The sequence below is a fragment of the Euprymna scolopes genome, chromosome 41 (assembly GCF_053919585.1).
Source record: "Euprymna scolopes isolate OS-2025 chromosome 41, ASM5391958v1, whole genome shotgun sequence".
Classification (NCBI taxonomy): domain Eukaryota; kingdom Metazoa; phylum Mollusca; class Cephalopoda; order Sepiida; family Sepiolidae; genus Euprymna; species Euprymna scolopes.
Window position 1 is genome coordinate 27,924,990 of NC_136522.1, and position 26,446 is coordinate 27,951,435.

Genomic DNA, 26,446 nt, shown 5'->3' on the forward strand with positions numbered 1-26,446 from the left:
AGTAATAGGTCCTCTCCCGAAGCTTTGCACTTTCGCATTAGACGCTTCATAATTTTCACAGCTGCCTCAGCAGCACCATTTGCTTGACTGTTCCCAGGGAATATTGTTTCGTGAGTAAACGCCCAATCTTTTACGAACTTCCGAAACATGCTAGATGAGAATTGGGGTCCATTATCAGAAATGAGGATGCCTGGTATACCATATCTAGCAAAATGGCCTCTAAGACGACTGATCACTGCATCTGACGTTGAGCCATTCAACTTGTCCACCTCAAAAAAACTGCTATGCTGGTCCACCGTGACCAAATATTCATTTCCACCCCATGAGAAAATGTCGGTAGCAACTCGTTGCCAGGGTCTCTTTGGTACTTCTGTGATTATGAGGGGCTCCGCTGGTTGATGGTCTGCATATGTCGCACATGTGGCACAGGCTTGGACATATTGGCGTATTTCAGCGGACATACCTGGCCAAAACAATAGCTCTCTCGCTCTTCTGAGACAAGAGTTTATGCCTAGGTGGGCCGCATGACATTTTTGTTTCATTTCCGCTCTCATATATTGAGGTACGACTATTCTTTGTCCTCTTAGTATTAGTCCATCTTGTGCTGTCAACTCGTCCCTGTAGTCAAAAAAAGGTTTTACTGAGTCGGGCAACAGTTTTTTGTCACTGGGCCAGCCTGTCGCAATAACCTCAGCTAATATCTTCATGATAGGATCCTCCAGTGTCTTGAATCTGATCTCAGAAAGTCTGCGGTCTTTGATGGGATGCATCGTCAAATTATTTACAGTCATGAGCTCTTCTGATTTTGGTTTGTCTATGGGCGCACGTGAGAGAGTGTCTGCTAATGGGATTTCTTTCCCTGGCTTGTATCTGATAGAGAAATCATACTGTTGCGCCCGTAGCAGCAAGTTTTGGAGTCGTTTAGGTGCTTTCACTAGTGGCTTCTGGCAGATCGCCACAAGTGGTTTATGGTCAGTGAGGACATTCACTTTCCTTCCATGTGTGTAATGGTGAAATTTTTCCAGACCATATACCACTGCAAGCATCTCTTTTTCAATTTGGGCATATCTTCCTTCGGTGTTCGATAGGGAACAGCTTGCATAGGCAACTGGTTGCCCTTCTTGGATCAGGGCTGCTCCCAACCCATACTCACATGCATCATTCTCAAGTGTGAGTTCTTTAAGTGGGTTGTAGTAAGAGAGCACTGGTGCTTTGCATATCATATCTTTGACTGTCTTGAAAGCCGATTGCTGTGCCTCTGACCACGTCCACGTGACATCTTTTTTTGTTAGGTCTTGGAGGGGCTTTAAGATTGTCGTCAGGTTGGGGATAAATTTCCCAACATAGTTTACCATGCCAAGAAATCTACGTAGGTCTCCAATAGTTTCTGGTGCTGGCATGTCAGTAATGGCCCTGATTTTTTCTGGGTCAGCCATTATACCTTCCTTGGTTATGCGATGCCCATGAAAACGATAGCGTCTAGGCCTATTTTTAACTTTTCAGGGTTTAATTTTATCCCTATTGTCTGGCATTTTTTTAGAAGGCTGTGAAGTCGTCTGTCATGTTCCTCCTGGTTAGTTCCATAAACCACCAGGTCATCAGCAATGATAATGACTCCTTTCATGTCCTGGAATTGCTCTACCAGCTTCCTTTGAAATATTTCGGCTGCCAAGTTTAGACCAAAAGGTAGTCGACACCAACGGTATCGGCCGAAACATGTTTGGAATGTGGTCAAGTTGCTGGAGGCTTCATCAAGTTCGACATGCCAATATTCTGAAGATAGATCCGCCTTGCTGAATATCTTTGCATCCCTCATATCGTGGAGGGTATCCTCGAGGATAGGCATGATGTAGTGTTGAGCTCATGCAGGTCCAGGCATATTCTTAAGGTTCCATTCTTCTTCCTTGTGAGGACTAGTTGGCTAACCCATGGAGTAGGCTTATATACCGGCTCGATGACTCCCATTTTTGTCAGTCTGTCTAGTTCCTTCTTTAGTTCTGGTCGTACCGCCACAGGTGTCCTCCTGTTCGGCATCAGCGCTGGAATAGCATCTGGCTTAAGTTGTAGGGTGACAACTCCTGGTAGCCTTCCCAATTTTCCATCAAACACCTCCTGGTAGTTATTGTCCATGTTAACTGCTGCAACACGGTGGAAATTCTGCTGTTTTATTTCAACCAGGCCCATATGCGTACTTGTAGGTAGGCCCAATAAGGGTTGACAGTCGTATTCGTCTCTGAATACGACAAACTCCACTGAATATGTTTTGTTTGTCTTAGGGTTTTTAACATTTTTGTGACATATTCCGAGTGGTTTCAAAAGAGATTTGTTCCACATTGTCAGAACCCCATTGTATGGTGTTAATTCATTTGCAAACTTTGCAGGAAGTGTGTTGATGGTTGCCCCTGTGTCAATCTGGAAGACAATTTCCTGGTTGTCGAGGAGCATGAGACACTTGGCATCTTTCCTATGCTTCCTATTTGACTTCACTGCATTCATCCAGTGGGTATATTCTCCCTCATCATCCTCTGATGAAGTGTCGACATGGTGCACATGTGGTCGTGGCCTACTGTACTTTTTATTCTTTGATGTGTTGCTCCATTGTCCCATAGCTTTACTGGACTTGTTGGGGCACCTTGACTCAAAATGGCCTTTCTCCATACATGCGTTACATCGTTTACCAAAAGCTGGACATCTGCTGCGCTTTGCTGCATGCAAGTAACCACAGAAGGAGCATTTCTTCTTTTGAGCTGGTTCCCAAGCTTTACTGGTTTCACTGACCCTCATTATCCGGGCAGTAGCATCCTCTGTTCCCATATTTTGACTTTGTATAGAGGCCTTTTCAGCTGCCCTGCAAATGTCTACACTTTTCTGCAGGGTAAGTTTTTGGAGTTTTAGAAGGTCCTGCTTTGTGTTTTGATCCCGGATGCCTCCCACAAGCTGGTCTCTGAGCATCGACTCATAGCATTTGAAGCAAAAATTACAGCTTCGTGACAGGAGTCTTAAGTCGTTATAGAAAACATCAAAGGCTTCACCTTCCTCCTGCTTCCTCTGACGAAAAACAAACCTCTCGTAAGTTTCATTCGTTATTCCTACAGCATATTCACTTAAAGCCTGTAGTATATCTTGTACAGTGCGATCTGTATCTGGGGTGTCGAACTGTATACTCTGGTATATCCTCATAGCTTCATCGCCTAAACAGTTTTCTAGCACTGCCACTTGTATTTCTCTCGGTTTTCGGTCAAGTCGGGTTAGCAGTGCATAGTTGGACCATCTTTTGAAAAACAAGTTCCATGAATCAGCCTTATTCCCGCCGAATACGAGTCTTTCAGGCGCCCCCATGTGTAGACCAGCCATATCAGTAGAGAGATTAGTGACAGTAGTAGTAGTAGCCGTCGTATCATCAATAGACATCTTGATGATGTAAATAGGGCAGATAAATAGTCACAGTGACAAGTGATGCTAGTAAGCACCAGAAGTTAACAGTAAACAGACCAGACACCGTCACCGTCGGTAGCAGAGAAGACAAAAAAAAAAAAATAAAAATAAAAAAACACCTTACTCAGTTTTATGACGACCGGCAGTTGTTTTTATAGTTTAGGAGACGTGTTTCGGTTTTTACCACAATCTGCCACCATGTTATGTGTGTAGACATGCATATAATATGGACAACAAACACGGATGCTAGGGACAAGATTCATATTGTAGTTTATTCTCCATAATGGCTATCTCACAGACCACCCCACACCAAGGTGAGTTATGCCGGCCAAGGGAGGTAAGTAGGGGAAGTGTACCTCTAATAGGAGAGTTACACCTAAAAGGGGGGGGGGTATTGTTTATACACGTAACAGATATAGTTTTTACCCCCCTCTCTCTCTCTCTCTCTCTCTCTCTCTCTCTAAATTATATTTTAAAAAATATTAAAATTTATTATTTTCTTTTTAAAACCAAATCTCCCTCAGTAATTTCTTTGATTTTCTATTTTTTAGCGATTATCAAGACCCCTAAGATGTGATATACCGGACATTATTTCTCGTGGGTTTGTATTACTGTACATATAGATTCGAAAAAGTTGTCAAAAAACAAATGTATAACAAATAAATGTTATCAAAGGCAAGATAAATTGGATCAAGTAAAGAATAGATACCCTGTAGCAGACGACGCCACCTGGCGGTGACATGCGCACATTTCAACTAACACCGGTGATTCGACCTTGACATTGCGATTTTATTTTAACATAGCGTCGGTTATCTGTAAACAAGTCAAATAGCAAACATGCTCGAATATTCGCCAGCAATTTTTTTTTTATATATATATATTTACAAAACTATTGAAGATTTAAAAGAAAAAAATATATATTTACAAAACATTTTTTTTTTTAAGTAAGTAACAAAATGAACGTATTTAAATAAAAGATATTTAAATAAATGGGTGTCTTCTGTTTCGGATTTTTGCGACCAAATCTTTAAATCTCGATTGTTTATACTTGTGATTTTATTATGCATAAAAATTGTCTCGGCCTAGAAGGATTTCTCCTTCATTGACCACCGACATACATCGCAATTTAAATAAATATTGAGTTGTATTATAATAATAAATAATAATGAACCTTTTTTTTTTAAAATAAGGTTTATTCAAACAGTTTTTATTTGAACTTAATGAACTGTTTTTTTTTATTATTTATTAACTGTTTTATTCTTTTTTATCAAACAAAAATAGAATTTTTATAATGAAATCTATATTATGGACTGTTTTTCAAACATCGAAATTTTAAAATTAAAGTTTTATTAAAAAAAAAAGAAAAAGAAAAAAGACAAGGTTTTTTTCTTTTCGAGATATTTTTTTTCACCATTTATCATTTTGAAATTTTATTCAACAATGAAATAATAATTAAAAAAAAACTTTTCGTTAAATATATTTTTAAAAAGTTATTATAAAATATCTATAAAGTCTATTTTTTATGCCTGTAAAAGTTTGTTGAAAGTTCAAATAAAGTTTATCATAGTTTAATTGAAAAAAAAAACACCTCGTCTTTTTTTTTTAGTTATTAAAAAGTCCTATAAATATATTAAAAACGCACTCAGAAAGACGCCCATTTATTTAAATATCTTATTATTTTAAAAATATATTAATTGTCGCTGAAGTTAATGTTTTAAAGAATAATTAAAATAAATATTGAATTGTCCTCAAAACGCACACAGACCCCCCCCACCACCAAAAAAAAAACACGGTACATAAAAATCAATCTTGGTCGAAAAAATCCGAAACAGAAGACACCCATTTATTTAAATATCTTTTATTTAAATACGTTCATTTTATTACTTACTTTAAAAAAATGTTTTGTAAATATATATTTTTTCTTTTAAATCTTCAAAAGTTTTGTAAGTATATTAAAAAAAAAAAAAATTGCTGGCGCATATTCGAGCATGTTTGATATTTGACGTGTTTACAAACAACCGACGCTATGTGCGTGTGCCAATGTCAAGGTCGAATCACCGGTGTTAGTTGAAATGTGCGCTTGTCACCGCCAGACGGCATCGTCTGCTACAGGGTATCTATTTTTACTTGATCCGATAAATTACTTTTCTACCAAACTGGATATAATTTTCGTGTTTTTATTCAACTTAACATGTTTATTCAGCTCAAAAAGCATACAGTGTTTACCGATGTATTGGAAAATTCAAAATGGCGGCCGACTCTCTCTTTAACACGATAAGTTCGGGAAAAGGTGTTATAAATAATAAACTAGACAAAATACTATTAAAAAACCACCGAATATATGTCAAGTTATGTCACGGTAACATATATTTAGCAAATTTCTAACAGTATTTTGTCTAGTTTATTATTTATTACACCTTTTTCCGAACTTACCGTGTTAAAGAGAGAGTCGGCCGCCATTTTAAATTTTCCAATACATTGGTAAACACTGTATGCTTTTCGAGCTGAATAAAGATGTTAAATTGAATAAAAACACGGAAATTATATCCAGTTTGGTAGAAAAGTAATTTATCTTGCCTTTGATAACATTTATTTGTTATATATTTGTTTTTTGACAACTTTTTCGAATCTATGTGTACAGTAATACAAACCCGTAAATTCTTTTTATATTAATATAAAAAACAATCTCATTTATGAACATAATAACCGCTTTAAAATAAATGAAACCACTAAGAACTTAACCAGTTAGGTAGAAAACGGACACTTAGAAAATCCATTTTATTTAAAAAAAAAAAAAAAAAAAACATTAAACAGGTAAAAATATTTTTTTTTTTACATATTATGGGGGTTATAGTCTATTTTAAAAAAACAATATCTCCTTCAAGAACGATCATAAAATGTGTTTTCAATTGACATTTATTCAATAAGGGACCAGTTTTCTTACCTAGCGAAAGGGGACCAGTTTTCCCGAGACGAGTTTTCCGGAGACGAGTTTTCCGGAGACGAGTTTTCCCGAGACGAGTTTTCCGGAGACGAGTTTTCCCGGGACGAATTTTCCTAAATTCACAGAAAACAAATAGCAATGTAAATATCTATTTACAAAAATCAGCAATATTTAAATTTACAAACAAATGATAAATAGTTACATTAAAGTAGCAAAAAAGCAACGTTAATGTATAGATATCAAAAATAAATGACAACGTATGATTTCAATACAAAAACAGTTGCAACACTAAGGTCTCAATACCAAAATCAAAGATCAAGGTTGAGGTCTTAATACAAAAATACAAAAGATGGTTTAAGTCTAAATACCAAAAATATAATCTAAATACCAAAAAATGTAATATATCTACCAAAAATGTCATCTAAATACTAAAAACAAATAGCAAAGTAAAGATCTTAATGCACAACGCAAATAGAAATAAAAACGGCAACATTAAGGTCCAAAAATAAAAAAGGAAAATAAAGGTATACATTTAAAAAAATAGGAAAATAAAGGGCTAAATACAAAAAAACAACGTTAAGGTTTAAATACAACAAAGCAATTTAAAGGTCTAAATATAAAAATAAATGACAATGTTGTGGTCTAAATACAAAAATAAATATTAACATTAAAGGCAAAATTTAAAAAAAAGAAACGTTAAAGTCAAAATACAAAAGAACATAAGTACATAACATGAACGTCTAAAGGCATGACGAAAACATCGTTAATGTTTGAATATAAAACAAATAACAACGTTTTAGTCTAAGATAATTAACAACGAAAAATAGCTAAATAAAAAATAATTAGCACTTTGGGGTCTAAGTAATAAAAAATAGCAAGGTTAAATTCTCAATACTAAAAACAGATAGCAAGGTCTAAATACAAAAAGAACGCATAGCAACGTTGAGGTCTAAATATATAAATTAAATAACAACATTAAGATATAAACACCAAAAAACAATTATCAACGTTAAATTCTAAGTACCAAAAATAGTAAGGTTTAGATATAAATATAAAATATGAATAGCAACATTAAGATCAAAATATAAATTTAAATTGTAACGATAGTCTAAATACCCCCCAAAAACAACAAAAAACAACGTTAAGATTTAAATAAAAATAAACAACTTAAAGCTCTACACACAAAATATATTAAAGCGTAAATACAAAAATACCAAATTTAAAGTCTAAATGCAAAAAATAAACAGTGACATTGAAATCTGAATAAAGATAGCAACATTAAAGATTAAATACAAAATCCAAATCACAACTTCACGATGTAAGTATAAAAAATAAATAGCAGCAGTAAATATAAATGCAAAAAAAACAAGTAGCAACGTGAAGACTTAAATACAAAAATAAATAGTAACGTTAAAGTCTCAATGCAAAACCAAATAGCAACGTTGTTAAGATTTCAATGCCAAAACTAAATAGCAATGTTTAAATTTGAATACAAAAAATAACCATGTTAAGTACTACATATATAACAACGTTAATACAAACATACTATAAGTAAGTAGAAACGTTAAGGTCTAAATAGCAAAAGTAAATGGCAACGTTAGGGATTAAATACCCAACACCAATACCAAAAAAGCAACGTTTAACTCTCAATGACAGAAACAATTTATCGACGTTCATAAAAAATGCAGATCAAAATTAATGTGTCAATGCAAAAAATAAGTAGCAACATCAAGGTCTAAATAAAAAAGAAACAAATAAAGATATAGACAATTAAACAAACGGCAACGTTGAGATCTAAAAAATAAATAAATTAGCGACGTTCAGGACCAAATAAAAACAGATAGAAAAGTTAAAGCCTGAATATAAAACATAATAGTAATATGCACGAAACGTCAATGTCTAAATATAAAAAACATATTAACACCAAAAAACAATAGCAAAGGTACGATCTAAATACAAAAAATAAATAAATAGAAACATTAAGATATAAATACAAGAATAAATAGCAACGTTAAAGTTTAATTATACATAGCAAGATTGAGATCTGAAGCAAAAAATAAATAGCGATTTTTAGCTCTGAAAATAAAATAGGTACCATCATTGAGGTCAAAATACGACAAAAACAAACAAAAAAAAAACAAAACAAAAAACAAACAAACAAAATACAAAACAAATAGCAACGTTAGTATCCAAACTAAAAAAAAAAACAAGTATTAATGTAAAGGTGTCATTAATAAATAAATAGTAATTTTAAGGTCTAAGTACTATATACAAAAATGAGCAATATTAAGTTCTAAACAAAGAACACGAATATAAACGTTAAGCCCCGACTTTTAATAAAAAATTCAGGTCTAAATACAATAAATAAATAACAAATAGCAGCGTTAAATTTTAATCCAAAACAAAATAATAAATTTAAGCTTTAAATACTAAAAATAAATAGCAACATTATATCTAAATACAAAACTTAATAGAAATTTAGATTCTAAATGCAATAGCAATTTTAATGTCTAAATATTAAATCTAAATAATACTTAAAAAAAACAAAAGAACATTTTTACCGTCTAAATGCCAAAATAACAAGGTGGAGATCTAAACCGAGAAAATAAATGGAAATCTTCAGGTCTAAATACTGAAACAATATACGAACATTAAGATGTAAATATAATAATAAATAGCAATTCTTAGGTCTATATACAAAAATACATAAAAAGCACCATTAAGAAAAAATATATAAATAAAAAGAAACATAAAGAAATTAATATATAATAAAAAGTAACATTAAGAAATAAATATAAAAATAAATGGTAACATTAAGAAATAAATATAAAATTAAAAGAATCATTAAGAAATAAATATAAAAATAAAAAGCAAAATTAAAGAAATAAATATAAAAATAAAAAGCACCATTAAGAAATAAATATAAAATAAATAGCACCATTAAGAAATAAATATAAAATAAAAAGAACCATTGAAAAATAAATATAAAATAAAAAGCAACTTTACGAAATAAATATAAAACTAAATAGCAACATTAAGAAATAAATATAAAAATAAAAAGCACCATTAAGAAATAAATATAAAATAAAAAGCATCATTAAGAGATAAATATAAAAACAAAAAGCAACATTAAGAAATTAATATAAAATTAAAAGCAGCATCAGGAAATAAATATAAAAATAAAAAGCAATACAAAGAAATTAATATAAAATTAAAAGAATCATTAAGAAATAAATATAAAATAAAAACAACCATTAAGAAATAAATATAAAATAAAAAGCAACATTAAGAAATAAATATAAAAATGAAAAGCAACATTAAGAAATAAATATGAAATAAAAAGCACCATTAAGAAACAAATATAAAAATAAAAAGCACCATTAAGAAATAAATATAAAATAAAAAGCATCCTTAAGAAATAAATATAAAAATAAAAAGCACCATTAGGAAATAAATATAAAATAAATCGCAACATAAAGAAATAAATATAAAATAAATCGAAACATTAAGAAATAAATATAAAAATAAAAAGCAACATAAAGAAATAAATATAAAATAAATAGCAACATTAAGAAATAAATATAAAAAGAAAATACACCATTAAGAAATAAATATAAAATAAATCGCAACATTAAGAAATAAATATATAAAAAAAGCACCATAAAGAAATAAATATAAAATAAATAGCAACATAACAAATAAATATAAAATAAAAAGCATCATTAACAAATAAATATAAAATAAAAAGCACCATTAAGAAATAAATATAAAATAAATCGCAACATAAAGAAATAAATATAAAATAAATCGCAACATTAAGAAATAAATATATAAAAAAAGCAACATTAAGAAATAAATATAAAATAAATAGCAACATAAAGAAATAAATATAAAATAAAAAGCACTATTTAGAAATTAATATAAAATAAAAAGCATCATTAAGAAATAAATATAAAATAAAAAGCAGCATTAAGAAATAAATATAAAAATAAAAAGCACCATTAAGAAATAAATATAAAATAAAAAGCACTATTTAGAAATTAATATAAAATAAAAAGCATCATTAAGAAATAAATATAAAATAAAAAGCAGCATTAAGAAATAAATATAAAAATAAAAAGCACCATTAAGAAATAAATATAAAATAAATAGCAACATAAAGAAATAAATATAAAATAAAAAGAACTATTTAGAAATTAATATAAAATAAAAAGCATCATTAAGAAATAACTATTAAATAAAAAGCATCATTAAGAAATAAATATAAAATAAAAAGCACCATTAAGAAATAAATATAAAATAAAAAGCACCATTAAGAAATAAATACAAAATAAAAAGCACCATTAAGAAATAAATATAAAATAAAAAGCATCATTAAGAAATAGATATGAAATAAAAAGCACCATTAAGAAATAAATATAAAAATAAATAGCACCATTAACAAAAAAATATAAAATAAATCGCAACATAAAGAAATAAATATAAAAATAAAAAGCAACATTTAGAAATTAATATAAAATAAAAAAGCATCATTAAGAAATAAATATAAAATAAAAAGCATCATTAAGAAATAAATATAAAATAAAAACCAACATTAAGAAATAAATATAAAATTAAAAAGCACCATTAAGAAATAAATATAAAAATAAATAGCACCATTAAGAAATAAATATAAAATAAAAAGCACTATTTAAACATAAATATAAAATAAATAGCAACATAAAGAAATAAATATAAATTAAAAAGCACCATAAAGAAATAAATATAAAATAAATAGCATCATAAAGAAACAAATATAAAATAAATAGTAACATTAAGAAATAAATATAACAATAAAAAGCACCATAAAGAAATAAATATAAAAATAAAAAGCACCATTAAGAAATAAATATAAAATAAAAAGAACCATTAAGAAATAAATATAAAATGAATAGCATCATTAAGAAATAAATATAAAAATAAAAAGCACCATTAAGAAATAAATATAAATTAAAAAGCAACATGAGATATTAATATAAAAATAAAAAGCATCATTAAGAAATAAATATAAAAATAAAAAGAAGCATTAAGGAATTAATATAAAATAAAAAGCAATATTAAGAAATAAATATACAATAAAAAGAATCATTAAGAGATAAATACAAAAATTAGAAGCACCATTAAGAAATAAATATAATATAAAAAGCACGATTAAAAAATAAATATAAAAATAAAAAGCAACATTAGGAAGTAAATATAAAATAAAAAGCACCATTAAGAAATAAATATAAAATATATGGCAACATAAGAAATAAATATAAAATAAAAAGCATCATTAAGAAATAGATATAAAATAAAAAGAATTATTTAGAAATCAATATGAAATAAAAAGCACCATTAAGAAATAAATATAAAAATAAAAAGCACCATAAAGAAGTAAATATAAAATAAAAAAACCCATTAAGAAATAAATATAAAATAAATCGCAACATTAAGAAATAAATATAAAATAAAAAGCAACATTAAGAAAAAAATATAAAAATAAAAAGCACCATTAAGAAATAAATATAAAAATAAAAAGCACCATTAAGAAAGAAATATTAAATAAAAAGCAACATTAAGAAATTAATATAAAATAAAAAGTATCATTAAGAAATAAATATAAAATAAAAAGCAACATAAGAAATAAATATAAAAATAAAAAGCAACATTAAGGAATAAATATAAAATCAAAAGCATCATTAAGAAATAAATATAAAAATTAAAAGCACCATTAAGAAATAAATATAATATAAAAAGCACGATTAAAAAATTAATATAAAAATAAAAAGCAACATTTAGAAATAAATATAAAATTAAAATCACCATTAAGAAATAAATATAAAATATATAGCAACATTAAGAAATAAATATAAAAATAAAAAGCAACATTAAGAAATAAATATAAAAATAAATAGCATCATTAAGAAATAAATATAAAATAAATAGCAACATTAAGAAATAAATATAAAATAAATAGCAACATAATAAATAAATATAAAATTAAAAGCATCATTAAGAAATAAATATAAAATACATAGCAACATAAGAAATAAATATAAAATAAAAAGCACCATAAAGAAATAAGTATAAAATAAATAGCAACATTAAGAAATAAATATAAAATACAGAGCAACATAAGAAATAAATATAAAATAAAAAGCACCATAAAAAAATAAGTATAAAATAAATAGCAACATTAAGAAATAAATATAAAATACAGAGCAACATAAGAAATAAATATAAAATAAAAAGCAACATTAAGAAAAAAATATAAAAATAAAAAGCACTATTAAGAAATAAATATAAAAATAAAAAGCACCATTAAGAAATAAATATAAAAATAAAAAGCAACATTAAGAAATAAATATAAAATAAAAAGCTACATAAGAAATACATATAAAATAAATAGCAATATTAAGAAATAAATATAAAATAAAAAGCACCATTAAGAAATAAATATAAAATAAAAAGCACCATTAAGAAATAAATATAATATAAAAAGCACCATTAAGAAATAAATATAAAAATAAAAAGCATCATTAAGAAATAAATATAAAAATAAAAAGCACCATTAAGAAATAAATATATAATAAAAAGCACCGTTAAGAAATAAATATAAAAATAAAAAGCACCATTAAGAAATAAATATAAAAATAAAAAGCACCATTAAGAAATAAATATAAAATGAATCGCACCATAAGAAATAAATATAAAAATAAAAAGCATCCTTAAGAAATAAATATAAAATAAAAAGCACCATTAAGAAATAAATATAAAATAAATCGCACCATTAAGAAATAAAAAAAAAATAAAAAGCCCCATTAAGAAATAAATATAAAATAAAAAGCACCATTAAGAAATAAATATAAAAATAAAAAGCACCATTAAGAAATAAATATAAAATAAAAAGCACCATTAAGAAATAAATATAAAAATAAAAAGCACCATAAAGAAATAAATATAAAAATAAAACGCACCATTAAGAAATAAATATAAAATAAAAAGAAACATTAAGAAATAAATATAAAAATAAAAAGCACCATTAAGAAATAAATATAAAATAAAAAGAAACATTAAGAAATAAATATACAATAAAAAGCAACATAAAGAAATAAATATAAAAATAAAAAGCAACATTAAGAAATAAATATAAAACAAATCGGAACATTAAGAAATAAATATAAAATAAATAGTAACATTAAGAAAGAAATATAAAAATAAAAAGCACCATTAAGAAATAAATATAAAATAAATCGCAACATTAAGAAATAAATATAAAAATAAAAAGCAACATTAAGAAATAAATATAAAATAAAAAGAAACATTAAGAAATAAATATAAAATAAATCGCAACATTGAGAAATAAATATAAAATAAATCGCAACATTAAGAAATAAATATAAAATAAATCGCAACATTAAGAAATAAATATAAAAATAAAAAGCAACATTAAGAAATAAATATAAAATAAATCGCAACATTAAGAAATAAATATAAAATAAAAAGCACCATAAAGAAATAAGTATAAAATAAATAGCAACATTAAGAAATAAATATAAAATACAGAGCAACATAAGAAATAAATATAAAATAAAAAGCAACATTAAGAAATAAATATAAAAATAAAAAGCACTATTAAGAAATAAATATAAAAATAAAAAGCACCATTAAGAAATAAATATAAAAATAAAAAGCAGCATTAAGAAATAAATATAAAATAAAAAGCAACATAAGAAATAAATATAAAATAAATAGCAATATTAAGAAATAAATATAAAATAAAAAGCACCATCAAGAAATAAATATAAAATAAAAAGCACCATTAAGAAATAAATATAATATAAAAAGCACCATTAAGAAATAAATATAAAAATAAAAAGCAACATTAAGAAATAAATATAAAAATAAAAAGCACCATTAAGAAATAAATATATAATAAAAAGCACCGTTAAGAAATAAATATAAAAATAAAAAGCACCATTAAGAAATAAATATAAAAATAAAAAGCACCATTAAGAAATAAATATAAAAATAAAAAGCACCATTAAGAAATAAATATAAAAATAAAACGCACCATTAAGAAATAAATATAAAAATAAAAAGCACCATTAAGAAATAAATATAAAATAAAAAGAAACATTAAGAAATAAATATAAAAATAAAAAGCACCATTAAGAAATAAATATAAAATAAAAAGCAACATTAAGAAATAAATATAAAATAAAAAGCAACATTAAGAAATAAATATAAAATAAAAAGCACCATTAAGAAATAAATATAAAATAAATAGCAACATTAAGAAATAAATATAAAAATAAAAAGCAACATTAAGAAATAAATATAAAATAAATCGCAACATCATTAAGGGGACAGATCATCCAGAAATTATTTACATTGGACTTGACGACGATCACATTGTAGTCAAATGGAAAGCGGGGAAACGGAAGAGAGTTCCATAGGCGTGCAGTTCTAAGAAAGAAGATGTGTTCATTGAATCTACATTTAGGTTTAGGCATAAAGAGTGAGGGAAATTATTGATAGTGATGTCAGCTAGACGTGTGTTTTTTGTGAAAGTTTAACGAGAAGGTACCATTGATTGAAGCTCAGATAAGCACTTGCCATGTAAATAACGATAAAGCTCGCAACGTCTCTTCTGCGGGAAAGAGGTTACAGGAAAGAGAAAAGGGCATTCCCTACTAATCTACAAAGTCTATTTTTAACACTGTCAAGATAGGATAAGGCGCTTCTAGCAGCTCCTGCCTAGATGTGGCAACAGTACGGCATCCTAGGACATACTTGTCTCTTATACAAGTAGAGAATTGCATCAGCAGTGAGATATCTGCTGGAGTGGTAGAAGGATCTCACCAATTTTTTCAGCAAAATTGGCAATGGATTTGATGTATGTGTTCCATTTCAAATCAGAAGTAAAGGTCAGACCCAGAAGCTTGTCAAAACATGGAAACTCCCCAAGACGAGAGCCATTCATTTCAATTGATGCCAGACGAGGATCAGAGCATTGATGATGTAAAGATAGAAGCTTGGTTTTAGATGCATTAAAATTAGCCAATCACCTTTTTCCCCATTGCACCACGTGCTCAAGATCAGAGGAGAGAGAATCAGACAACTTGGTCATTTACAACCTTTGACATGTTGCCATAGATAGCAGTGTCGTCAGCATAAGTGTCTCTGAATGATCTTAGGAGGTGATTTGGAAGATCATTAATGCAGATCAGGAAGAGAGTTGGACCCAAGATGAACCTCTGAGGGACTCCAGCATTAATACATTGAGCTTCTGATTTCTGCCCCTCAACTACTACTTTTATGAACCTATCAGAGAGAAATGATTTAATAATTGAGCAGACATTTCCAGCTCTACCGTAGCTGGAGATCTCGTAGAGTAGACTTTTATGCCAAACCATTATAAAGGCCTTTTATATGCTAAGAGATATTGCCCTAGAAAAAAAAAACCCTGTCGAGAGATTCGTTAATCCTATGAGATATAGCTATTAGCACATCTGCTGTAGATCTAGCAGAACTGAAAGCATACTGCATGTCACTGAGGAGGTTATTTTTGCTGAGGCAGTTAACTACCCTATTTAACACAGATTTCAGCAACTTACTCATGACACAGGATACTTATTGGTCTGTACTGAAAGGTAAATGACCGATCACCTTTATTTAAATACGGGCATACTGGGTGTTGGGATGCAATTCTCGTTAAAACAACGCTTAAAAACTTTGTAAGTATGAGAGCTAGTTCTGGTTTTGATTAGCTTGGCAACATTATGCACAGATATTTGTATGTTGCATAGCGTGTTTTCTGATACAGAGAGAAATATGGGGGGTGCAGTCTTGATCGCATGGGGTAGAATTTGCTGCAAAGTTCTTGGTAAAGAGTTTGGCTTTGTCCGATGCTGACGAGATTACCTCAAATTTATTGATGATGGTTAGGATAGAGCACGATAATATCAAAATTAAGATCTAATTACAAAAAAATGAATAGACACTGTTAAGTCTAAATATAAAAAATAAATATCAACATTAAGATCTTAATACATTAATAAAATATATAGCAAAATTAAGATCTTAACACAAATAATAAATAGTATCTTCAAGATCTAAAAGCAAAAATATAACAGTATGAAGTCTAAATAAAAATAATAAATAGCGACTTTAAGATCTAAATACAATAAATAAATTGCAACTTTAAAGTCTAAATATGTTTAAAAAAACTAGCAGGACTCACATACCGGCGTCACAAAGCCAGAATAGATTCGATAAAGGACTCCCCACCCCATAAAAAAACAAATTAAACTACGGTTGTTAATAGCGGCTATATTAGTACTTTTAGGAGCGATTACTTGCATGTACTAGTGGGCACTGGTTGCCTTTGAAACTGGAACTTACTGAAGGCCATGACCAGCATCAGCCTCTGTTTCAAGGGAATGACGTTAGGCAGTTAGTGCTGTATAGAGACGTGTATTGGTTGACCTTGACTGTTAATACAAATGTAACGGTAGGTTCCCAGCGTACAGTTCCGATCACTGACTAGCACGAGCGATATTGAATTCCAGTGGATGATCACTGGCAGTTAATGTTGTATGGAGGCGTTTACCGGCATTTATGGAGGACCTTGGCTTTCTGTACAACTATCACAGAAGTTCCCGGCATAGAATATCGGTCACTAGTGGCCATGAGCGTATTCTACTTCCATTGGACTGCTCTTAAATAAAACTGTGGTTGAGAGTATCGTTTGCACTGGGTTCCTCTGTAAATGTCAATCATAACTAGTGTTGGGCTTTATTTAACTGCTAGGAAATGAAATCGACTGAGGTTACTTTCACTTCATAGGACTGGCGAGCACGCCCCCTTGATCTCTAAGATCAATAATTAGTATCATAGTCTGCCATCCACGCTGGGCGGACTCATTCACAGTGCGATCGTCGAAGAGGCTCTTCTTCAGATATTTCAACATTAGCATCAACCTCCCCTTCCTCTGATGGCAAAGAGACTCTCCGTATATCTAAAATGTGACGAGGCATTCTGTCAATCGCTACCTTGTTTTTGGAGAGTACTTCAGTCACTGTACTTTTTCCCCAGTGAGTCGTGCAACGAGAATTGGGTGGTTTCACCCACACCTCTTTACCAACTGCGATGTCCACGCAGGCCTGTTCTTCTCTCTGTTTTACAGCCAATGGATGTCGCCATTCATAAGAAAAAATAGACCGGTGCGGCACTGAATTTTCACCTTGACCAGCCTTCGGCCTCATATTGTACCAAAAAACTGCTTCTTGGGGCGAAATCTGGCTTCTTGATGCCACAGCTTTTATAGTGCGATGGTGCCTCTCTATAATTCCATTTCCACTTGGATGGTATGCAGCTCTAAAATATAACCCCACATTCCACTTCGCACATAAGTCTCTAAAAACTTCTGAGTGGAAAGACGTACCATTATCCACCAATACCTCTTCTACTGGCCCCCTTTCCATAAAAACCTCCTTGACAACTCTCTTTACCTCTTCTGCTGTTTCAGTCTTGATTTTCCGCCATATCGCTACTCTCCCAGGCCCACAAATAATCATAGTTACACGCGGTTCATGTGAAAATACGGATAAGTCATAGAAATAGTAGTCCATTTTCCACATAAGGACAGTTTAAATAAATCTGATTGTGTATGTTTATTACGTTAATTAATGCTGTAGTGAGGCGTTTACTGGTAGATGTTGGTTGTCTGAACAACTGTCACAGACATTTCTCGGCGATCGGTGTCGGTCAGTGGCGATCATGAGTGTTTTCTGCTTCCATTGGACCACTCTTAAATGAAGTTGTGGCGGCTGATTGCGTTTTCACTATGTTCCTCTGTAAATGTCGGCCAATGACAAGTGTTGAGCTTCAGTAAACTGCTTTGAAATGAAATCGGCTGTAGTTACTATCATTTCATGGCACTGGTGAGCACTGTTGGGCAAATCAATTGTCTTCAAATGTATGTTACTGGCATACAGTGGCGGATACTTTCACCCGTGTGATCATTTCGCTGTTAATGGAGGTATTTTGTCACTTGATAGCATGAGAGGTGTATTAAAATTAAATGTAACTGTATCCGTTATAATACAATAACAATAAAACTAATAATATTAAAAATATTGCTCTTAATAATAAGATTAATAATGATAATGATAAAATAATAATAGAAATTAAAACCAACACAAAGTCAAGTATCTGCAGAATGTCTTCTTGGTTCCTCCTCTTCTCTTTTCTCTCTCCCAACAATCGAACACAGCATATAATAACAAAACTCTAAAGCACGTCTGACAGCACTGACTTCTGCCAACAGTCTGCCGCTCCTCTTAACAACACAGGCTTTTTATATGGCAAAATCGTTCACCTCTATTTGCATATTCTTCTAACTCACGTGATCACTACTCTATAAATAAGAGTCTTGACCATTTCTTTTCTTTCTTTTTATTTATTTTTGGTGACCGACCCGCACGTGGTCTATCCAGGTAAGTCACGCATTTCTCCACACTCCCCCCTGATCTCATGATCACAAACAGGACATGCGGGCAATCGTCGTTGGCGGGTACTCCTTCGAAGAAGCACTTCCTCATTGCTGTTTTCTTCATTACCACCATCATTACTACCAGTCTGTTCCATTATCCCGTCTCGTGGTTCCATAGGCGGTGTCTCACAATCAGGGCAGGGGGGCAGTATCCGTCTTTGTCGGGTACTTCTCCGAAGAATCGGAGGCGTCATCTCCTCGGTATGCTCCATCATCCCTTCTCGCTGGGTTTCGCAATCACGGGGGGTGGGCAGTATTCGTCTCTGTCGAGTATTTCGATGAGGCATTACTTCCTTGTGTCCATCGCTCTCCTCACTATTGTCATCAGTATGTCCCATCATTCCCTCATCTGGTTCTGTTGGTGGTGTTTCTATGCTCACCTGAAGGGGCAGTAAGTGATCAGGATCATCTCTGAACGGTGTGTGATCCTCCTCATCGTCCTCAGAATCAGAAGAGGTATAACAAGGGCGGATATCTTTTACGTGACGTGGTATGCCACCAATCAACATGGTCTGAGGACTTATGATTTCATCTATTTTTCCCCGGAAAAATTTCGTAGTGCACCCAGCATTTGGGGGTTTTATCCAAACAAGGTCTCCCACCTGATATGGTGTATTGACAACACTCACCACTGATGGTATGGCATCAACTCCTTTCACACGCTGTTCATATTGGTAAATCCCATTGGCTGGTGCAGTTGCTGGTGTTGCATTGTCCTTGGGTGTTATATTATACCAGTACACAGCTTCTGGAATAGAGCACTGCGTCCTGGCTGCAATTCTTTTGATGGTGCGGTGACACCGTTCTGCTATACCATTACCCTCGGGATAATATGCACACCGATAATGCATTTTAATCCCCCATTCGTGCACGAATTTCTGAAATTCTTGACATCGAAATGTGGCGGCATTATCAGTCAGAATTTCAATCGGGGCACCACGTTCAAAAAAGACGGCTCTCAACTGTTGTATAATGCTGGCTGCATCCTGTCGTGTCAACAGGCGCCATATTGTGAAACGCGTCGGGCCACAATCCGTCATGGTAAAAAAATGTTTGCCCCCATAATGTGTTATGTCCATCCCTACTCGCTGCCAGTTGCCCTCCACCTCGAGCTTCCCTTTTTGCCATTGGGATGGTGCCGGATCAATTCTCTGACACTCTTCACACGAACGTATGGCTGCTTTCACTGATGCTTTTGTAATTGCAGGGCATACTCTTCGGACAAAATATGCAGTCCTCTGAATTCCAGGATGTCCAATCTGCTGGTGTATCATACGGATCTGGTCAGGTGTTAATTGATCCGTTACAGTCGCGCATGTTTGTTGTTTAAGATCGGATCCCTGCCTCATTGCATCGATCCACCTCTTTGGTACTCGAGTCAAGCTATCAGCCAAATTCTGTATCGACGAGACTAACGTAATGTCTACCTGCAAGCTGTATTCGTCAACTAGACGCTTAATTATTGCTAGTCTCCTTCGTACTAGCATTTCACTTGCAGCTCTAGTCTTAACTCGAGCCTTTCCAGTCAAGGTGTCGGTTAACCAATGGTAAACACACAATGAGTCAGTGTGGAGATGCACAACATTAGTCTGCCATTGCAATGCGAGATTAAGACCTTTTAACGTGGCATCAAGTTCTGCCAAATTTATATGTTGGGCATCATTTTTCGGACGAAGCCAGCATGCATCTTCCACAACAACACCTAGTTGCTCCAACACGACACCTGTAGCCAACGAACTTGCGTCAACCCATGCATTTAGTTCGTTTCCAGACACTTGCCACTCACCCCGGGCAGGGTCATTCCTATGCACTCTGGACAACATTTCAGCCATCATTTGTTGGAGAGAATCATCATCCGCAACATCGTCCCATCCTTTTGTTACTGTAGTCACTCGTCTTTTCACCGCTCCTGTTGCCGATCGGAGCCATCCACAGACAGGTAGATGTCCTACCAATTTACCACAGATAGAAAACACAGTACGTCTTGTTAATACATTGGGTAACTTTGGAAGTGGGCTCCCTCGTTTCCATCGCAACGTATTGCCCTCCTCCCAGACCTCGAGGCCTAGCACGGGCACTCCATCCTTTAGGCGCTTAGGGTCTTTGCTTATTAACCCAAACGCTTTCAGTTTTATTCGAACTGCATCCGCAGACATTATGTCCTCATTAACATAGATGTCATCTATGTAGGCTGAAGCAGCTTTTGCTGTGGTCTCATCCTGCATCAAAACAGTTTTAATAATGGTTGTCATAATCAAGGGTGCTACGTTTAGGCCAAAACCCAAACGTGTCAAACAATATAGTTTTCCCTTGAGTAGTACTGTCTGAAACGGCCATAATGACTCATGGACACGTACTTGCAGGTAGGCCCTCTTTAGATCCAGAAGTGCTACATTGCTCCCTTTTTGACGCCACTCTCTCAGTTTAGCAGCGCACACATCTGCGTTTCCGGTAAACGCATCAACATGCCGATTCAACTCTCGGTAATCCATTACGGGACGAATTTTTTCTTTGGTAGGTTGTTCAACAGCCATGAGCGGAATTACTCCCTTGGGTGGTCCCAGACGTTCCTGTGGGTATGGTATTAACCAACCGTTGTCAATCCACATCTGAAGTTCTTCTTCATATGCGGCCCTATTCTTGGTAGAAACTGCATACTCTGGAATCGTGTTGCACAGCCGATCTGGTTCCTGGCCCATGGCCCATTTCCACTTTGCAGTCCACACCCTTTCGTTGTCATCAAATGTAGCACAGAAGTCCTTTTCTTCAATCGACATGGCTGCACAGACGTCTTTCCCTTCTCCAAGCCTGATACCTCTAGCTGCTGTGATTGTAACGCCTCCTAGTGCTTGTATTGCATCAATTCCAAGCAACATGTCGTAGCCAAGGGGTTTCTCCTGCATCACCAGAACGTCAACTTTAGCTGTGTCACCCTTCTCAGTGCAGATTGTGACTGTCCCTTCACCACAACATACCCGTGATAAGCCATTGATGGTCATAACGCCAACTGGGTTCCTCCGCCACACCGGACAGCAATGGGCACTAACTATAGACCGGGAACACCCCGTGTCTATAAGTGCTGAACACTGCACATCATCAAGTTTAACGCTAATGACAGGCAATCCTGTGTTTATTGGTTGGCAGGGGGCAAGGGTAGCGATAGTACCTTGCCCCCAACTTCGTTTCCCGAACAGTTGCGAGATATGTGCCCAAACTTATTGCAGCGATAGCATTGCACTGGTCTCTTTGATTGTGGATATACACCTCTCCTATCACTCCGGCACTCTTTAGCAAAATGATTGGCCTCCCCACATTTATAGCACACTGGGGTGGCATGCTTATTACTATCTGGAAGAGAGTCCACATTGCCTCCATGTCGAAAACGAGCTGCTGCTGCAATTGGTTCCTGTTCCTTACAGATGTTTCGAGCTCGGGCCAATAACTCATCAGTGGACAATTCATCGATTCTTGATGATGCCCGCAACAGTTTACTGACCTCCTCGGGTAGGCCTACCAAAAAAGCACAGCTTAATATTTTATCGTTGACCCCACCAAACGGTACAGATAATTTTCGCAGGTCGGCTAGGTACACGTCGACTGTTTCCTTGGGTTGAAGTGTCCGGCTCGTGAACTGTTGCCACGCAACAAATGGATCTGTACCAAACGCTGTATACAGGCTCTGCTTGATTTCATCCCAGTCTGGTTCATCCCCGAGTTGTTGGTAGACTGCATAGGCCCCTCCGGTTAGCCTCAAAGGGATAACTGTGGCTGGTTCTTTAATTTTGCACAGTTTACAGATTTTCTCTGCCTTTTCAATCCATTCAACGACAGCCGGTCCAGTGGTAGATCCGTCGAACTCGGGTATTAAGCGAATGTCGAATCTGTCCATTGTTAGTAACCGCACACCAAGCGCCGAGATAGCTTAAAACCAACACAAAGTCAAGTATCTGCAGAATGTCTTCTTGGTTCCTCCTCTTCTCTTTTCTCTCTCCCAACAATCGAACACAGCATATAATAACAAAACTCTAAAGCACGTCTGACAGCACTGACTTCTGCCAACAGTCTGCCGCTCCTCTTAACAACACAGGCTTTTTATATGGCAAAATCGTTCACCTCTATTTGCATATTCTTCTAACTCACGTGATCACTACTCTATAAATAAGAGTCTTGACCATTTCTTTTCTTTCTTTTTATTTATTTTTGGTGACCGACCCGCACGTGGTCTATCCAGGTAAGTCACGCATTTCTCCACAGAAATTAAATCTAAAAAGAAAATACAATTTTGTTATACAATGGATGTGGAATTGCATTCATCCGCTAAAGATCCAGCTAGTTTGCATATTCCTTTAAACATTCATGTTAATTAATTTCTTATTAGTTTTTTCGGTTTTCTCATGGGATGACAATCTTTAGCTAACTATTACATGTAATTATATTCATGCAGATATTCTACATGATTTATACTGTCGTAATATTTGCGTGAAAATGTTACAGTAAACACAAACTTCTTTCTATATATATTTATGTATGCATATATATATTTGTTTAAAAAACTTTGTCTACCAAATTCCTCCGTCAGTTTTTAATCTACAGATATGAAACTTAATATACAGGATATTCGAGGGCATGTGAAACTTTATATGTGGGTTTTAGCCGGGGAAAATCGGTGCAAAAGTATGAAAATTAAAAAAAAAAGTTTGCCAAGTAAAGATCAAACGATGGCATTACAAATATCCATGCGTAATGTAATAGTTATTAGTTCATGTTTTAATTTTTTACCTTTGTAGAAAACATGTCTTCATAGTTCAGGCATTAACTGTAATACTCACCAGAGTAGCAAGCGTCCGTGTATTTGTACATTGCGTGGATGTGCGTGCGAGCGGTGGCGTGACGGAGGAGGGGTGGACTTGCCATAGGGAAGTGTTGGGTGAGAAAAAAGATGACGCCTGGTGTTTTATAAACTGTGGTCTCGCGAGATCACGAGAAAACAGAGGGCACACATGCAAATGAGACAGGGTGAAAAACTGCATAAAAAAACAAGCTTGAGGTTATTGTGTTACTACTGTGAGCGTTGGTGACGACTGAAGTTGAATTCGATACATTAACGTCAAAGGAAAAAGTAAATCGTAAGCGAATCGTTTTGGTTTCGATTTTCGGTGGTGGCGCACGAGTCATTATTATTTTTTAAAAACTTTTTAAATCATTACTATATGTTGAGTCCAATATAATATAATAATGAATACGAAATCTGCATTAATCAAAATATCATGTTTAAGCGTATTTTATGACTGGGCAATGCCGGATGGCCTGTTAGTAGAATAATAAAAATAATAAAATTAATGTGAAATAATTTATAGAAGTCATTGTCCGGTTTCTTTATCAGCACTGTTGGAATAAAATCTGACTGCATATTTATTCCATTAATTAATGCTTTAGTGAGGCGTTTAAGAGCGTTTATTGGTGGATTTGGATGTCTGTATACCTGTGACAGACACTTCCAGGTGGTCGGTAACGGCCAGATACGACCATAAATATTTTCTGCTTTCATTGGACCGCTTTTAAATAAAGTTGTGCCAGTTAATTGTGTTTGCACTGAGTTCCTCTGTAAATGTCGATCATGACACGTGTCGGGCTTCATTGAACTGTTTTGAAATGAAATCGACTATGGTTATTGTTACTTCATGACACATTTAGTAGTGTACGTAGTAGTCATTGCATTTTAAAAGTAGGTATGGTCATTTCATGGCATGTGCAATGTGTTCCAATTAAATGTATCTGTATACATGGAAAAATAATGATTATAATAAAAATAGTAATAGCAAATCTATATATATAAAAATGTAAAGTTGGTTCGTTCTAAACAAATAAAACCATGTTTATACGTTACCAATTTATTTGAAATTTTCAGACAACCCATTTTTAGAGTCGAGGTATGTTTTTTATGTTATTAAAATAAATTTACCTAATTAAAATTAAAATATTAAATAAAATAAATATATTTATTTAATCGTTTCTGTGAATCTGTTCTGTTGATAAAACTGAACTTCCGGTTCGATTCATTTCACAGCCACGATTTGACGAAAGGTTTCATTTTCTGTTAACTCGATAAGTAAAAAAAAAACAAAAAAAAACATATTTCATTTGTTTATCTTCCAAATTTTTTAATTTACACATCTTTTCTTTATTATATAAGGGCAAAAAAAAGTTTGTTGCTTGCTTTTGAGTTTTTTTTGTTGTTTTTCTATATAAGACTACTCATGCAGAGAGTGATCCGTGCTGAAATAATGTTATTATTTAAAAAGTCATTCTTAACATGGAGAGGTAAGGATGTTTTGTACCTATTCTGTACTTTAACCTTACAATTGAATAAATAAAAAAAAATCATAAAACGTAATTTAAACGTGGAAATATGATTTAAAAAATAGCGCGGATTGCTCTCTGCATTAGCACCATTTTTATTTATTGCGGACTATTATTCTCATCTTTATTAGTTGTTGTTTTACGAATTTTCGGCCAACTATTCCTCTGGCCTTCATGAAAAGAAGTCCTTTTATAAATGTTCAGTAACTTTTTCCTTTTATTATTCTTAAAGAGTAAAACTTTTCTTATTCATGAAAGGAGTTAAGCCTACGTAAATAAATAAATGTTTGTACACGTGACAAATTATCAATAAATGGTTTAGTTACTTTTTTTAAAAAATGTTTGTAAAAGTGCGAAAGGCGACGTTACAACCATTACTCCCATGCTTAATTTCTATACTTATAGGTTTTTGGAATTTTTTTTCACTGGATTATTATTGATTGGACACTAATTAAACAGATTATTAAAAAAAAATGTAAAAAAGAAATCATTATTTCGACATTTGAAAGTGGTGCTCACTTTTTAGTTACAACGTTCTGATAAATCAGTCACCCATTTTGTAAGCAATTAAAACGCGGTATATCAAAACCATAGAAAGTAAAAATAATGAGTCTCTACCGCATTTGTAAGTCAGCAATATATTTGTTTCTCAAAGAAAAAAAATAGAGAGAACAGGACTTTTTTATTGTTTTCATGAAAATAAAGTTTCGAGATTTTTAATTATTTTTTTTTTTTTACTTATTTAGTCAGTTTGTGTTTTTTTTTTAAATTGTAATTTAATAATCGAAATGATAAAAATAATAATAAAAATGCGAAAATAAATTATAGAATCGTAGTCTATTTGTCACATGAGAACATGTTTGAATAAAGTCGGACCATTTTTATTCGATTATGTAAAAGTAAACTATTGTAAATTATTAGTTGAACAAACAGGCGAAGCAGAAGTGTATGGAAGCGGTGTCAGTCGTAAACCTAAAATTATCCGACTACCAAACCGGACTTTGGCATAAAAGTAAAGCTATAAAACTTTAACAACTGAAGCCAGATGGCGTGTGCTTCGTATTTGCTGAATACTGGTGGTAACAGTAAACAGCAAATGCAGTATCATCAAGAGTAACACAAATAAA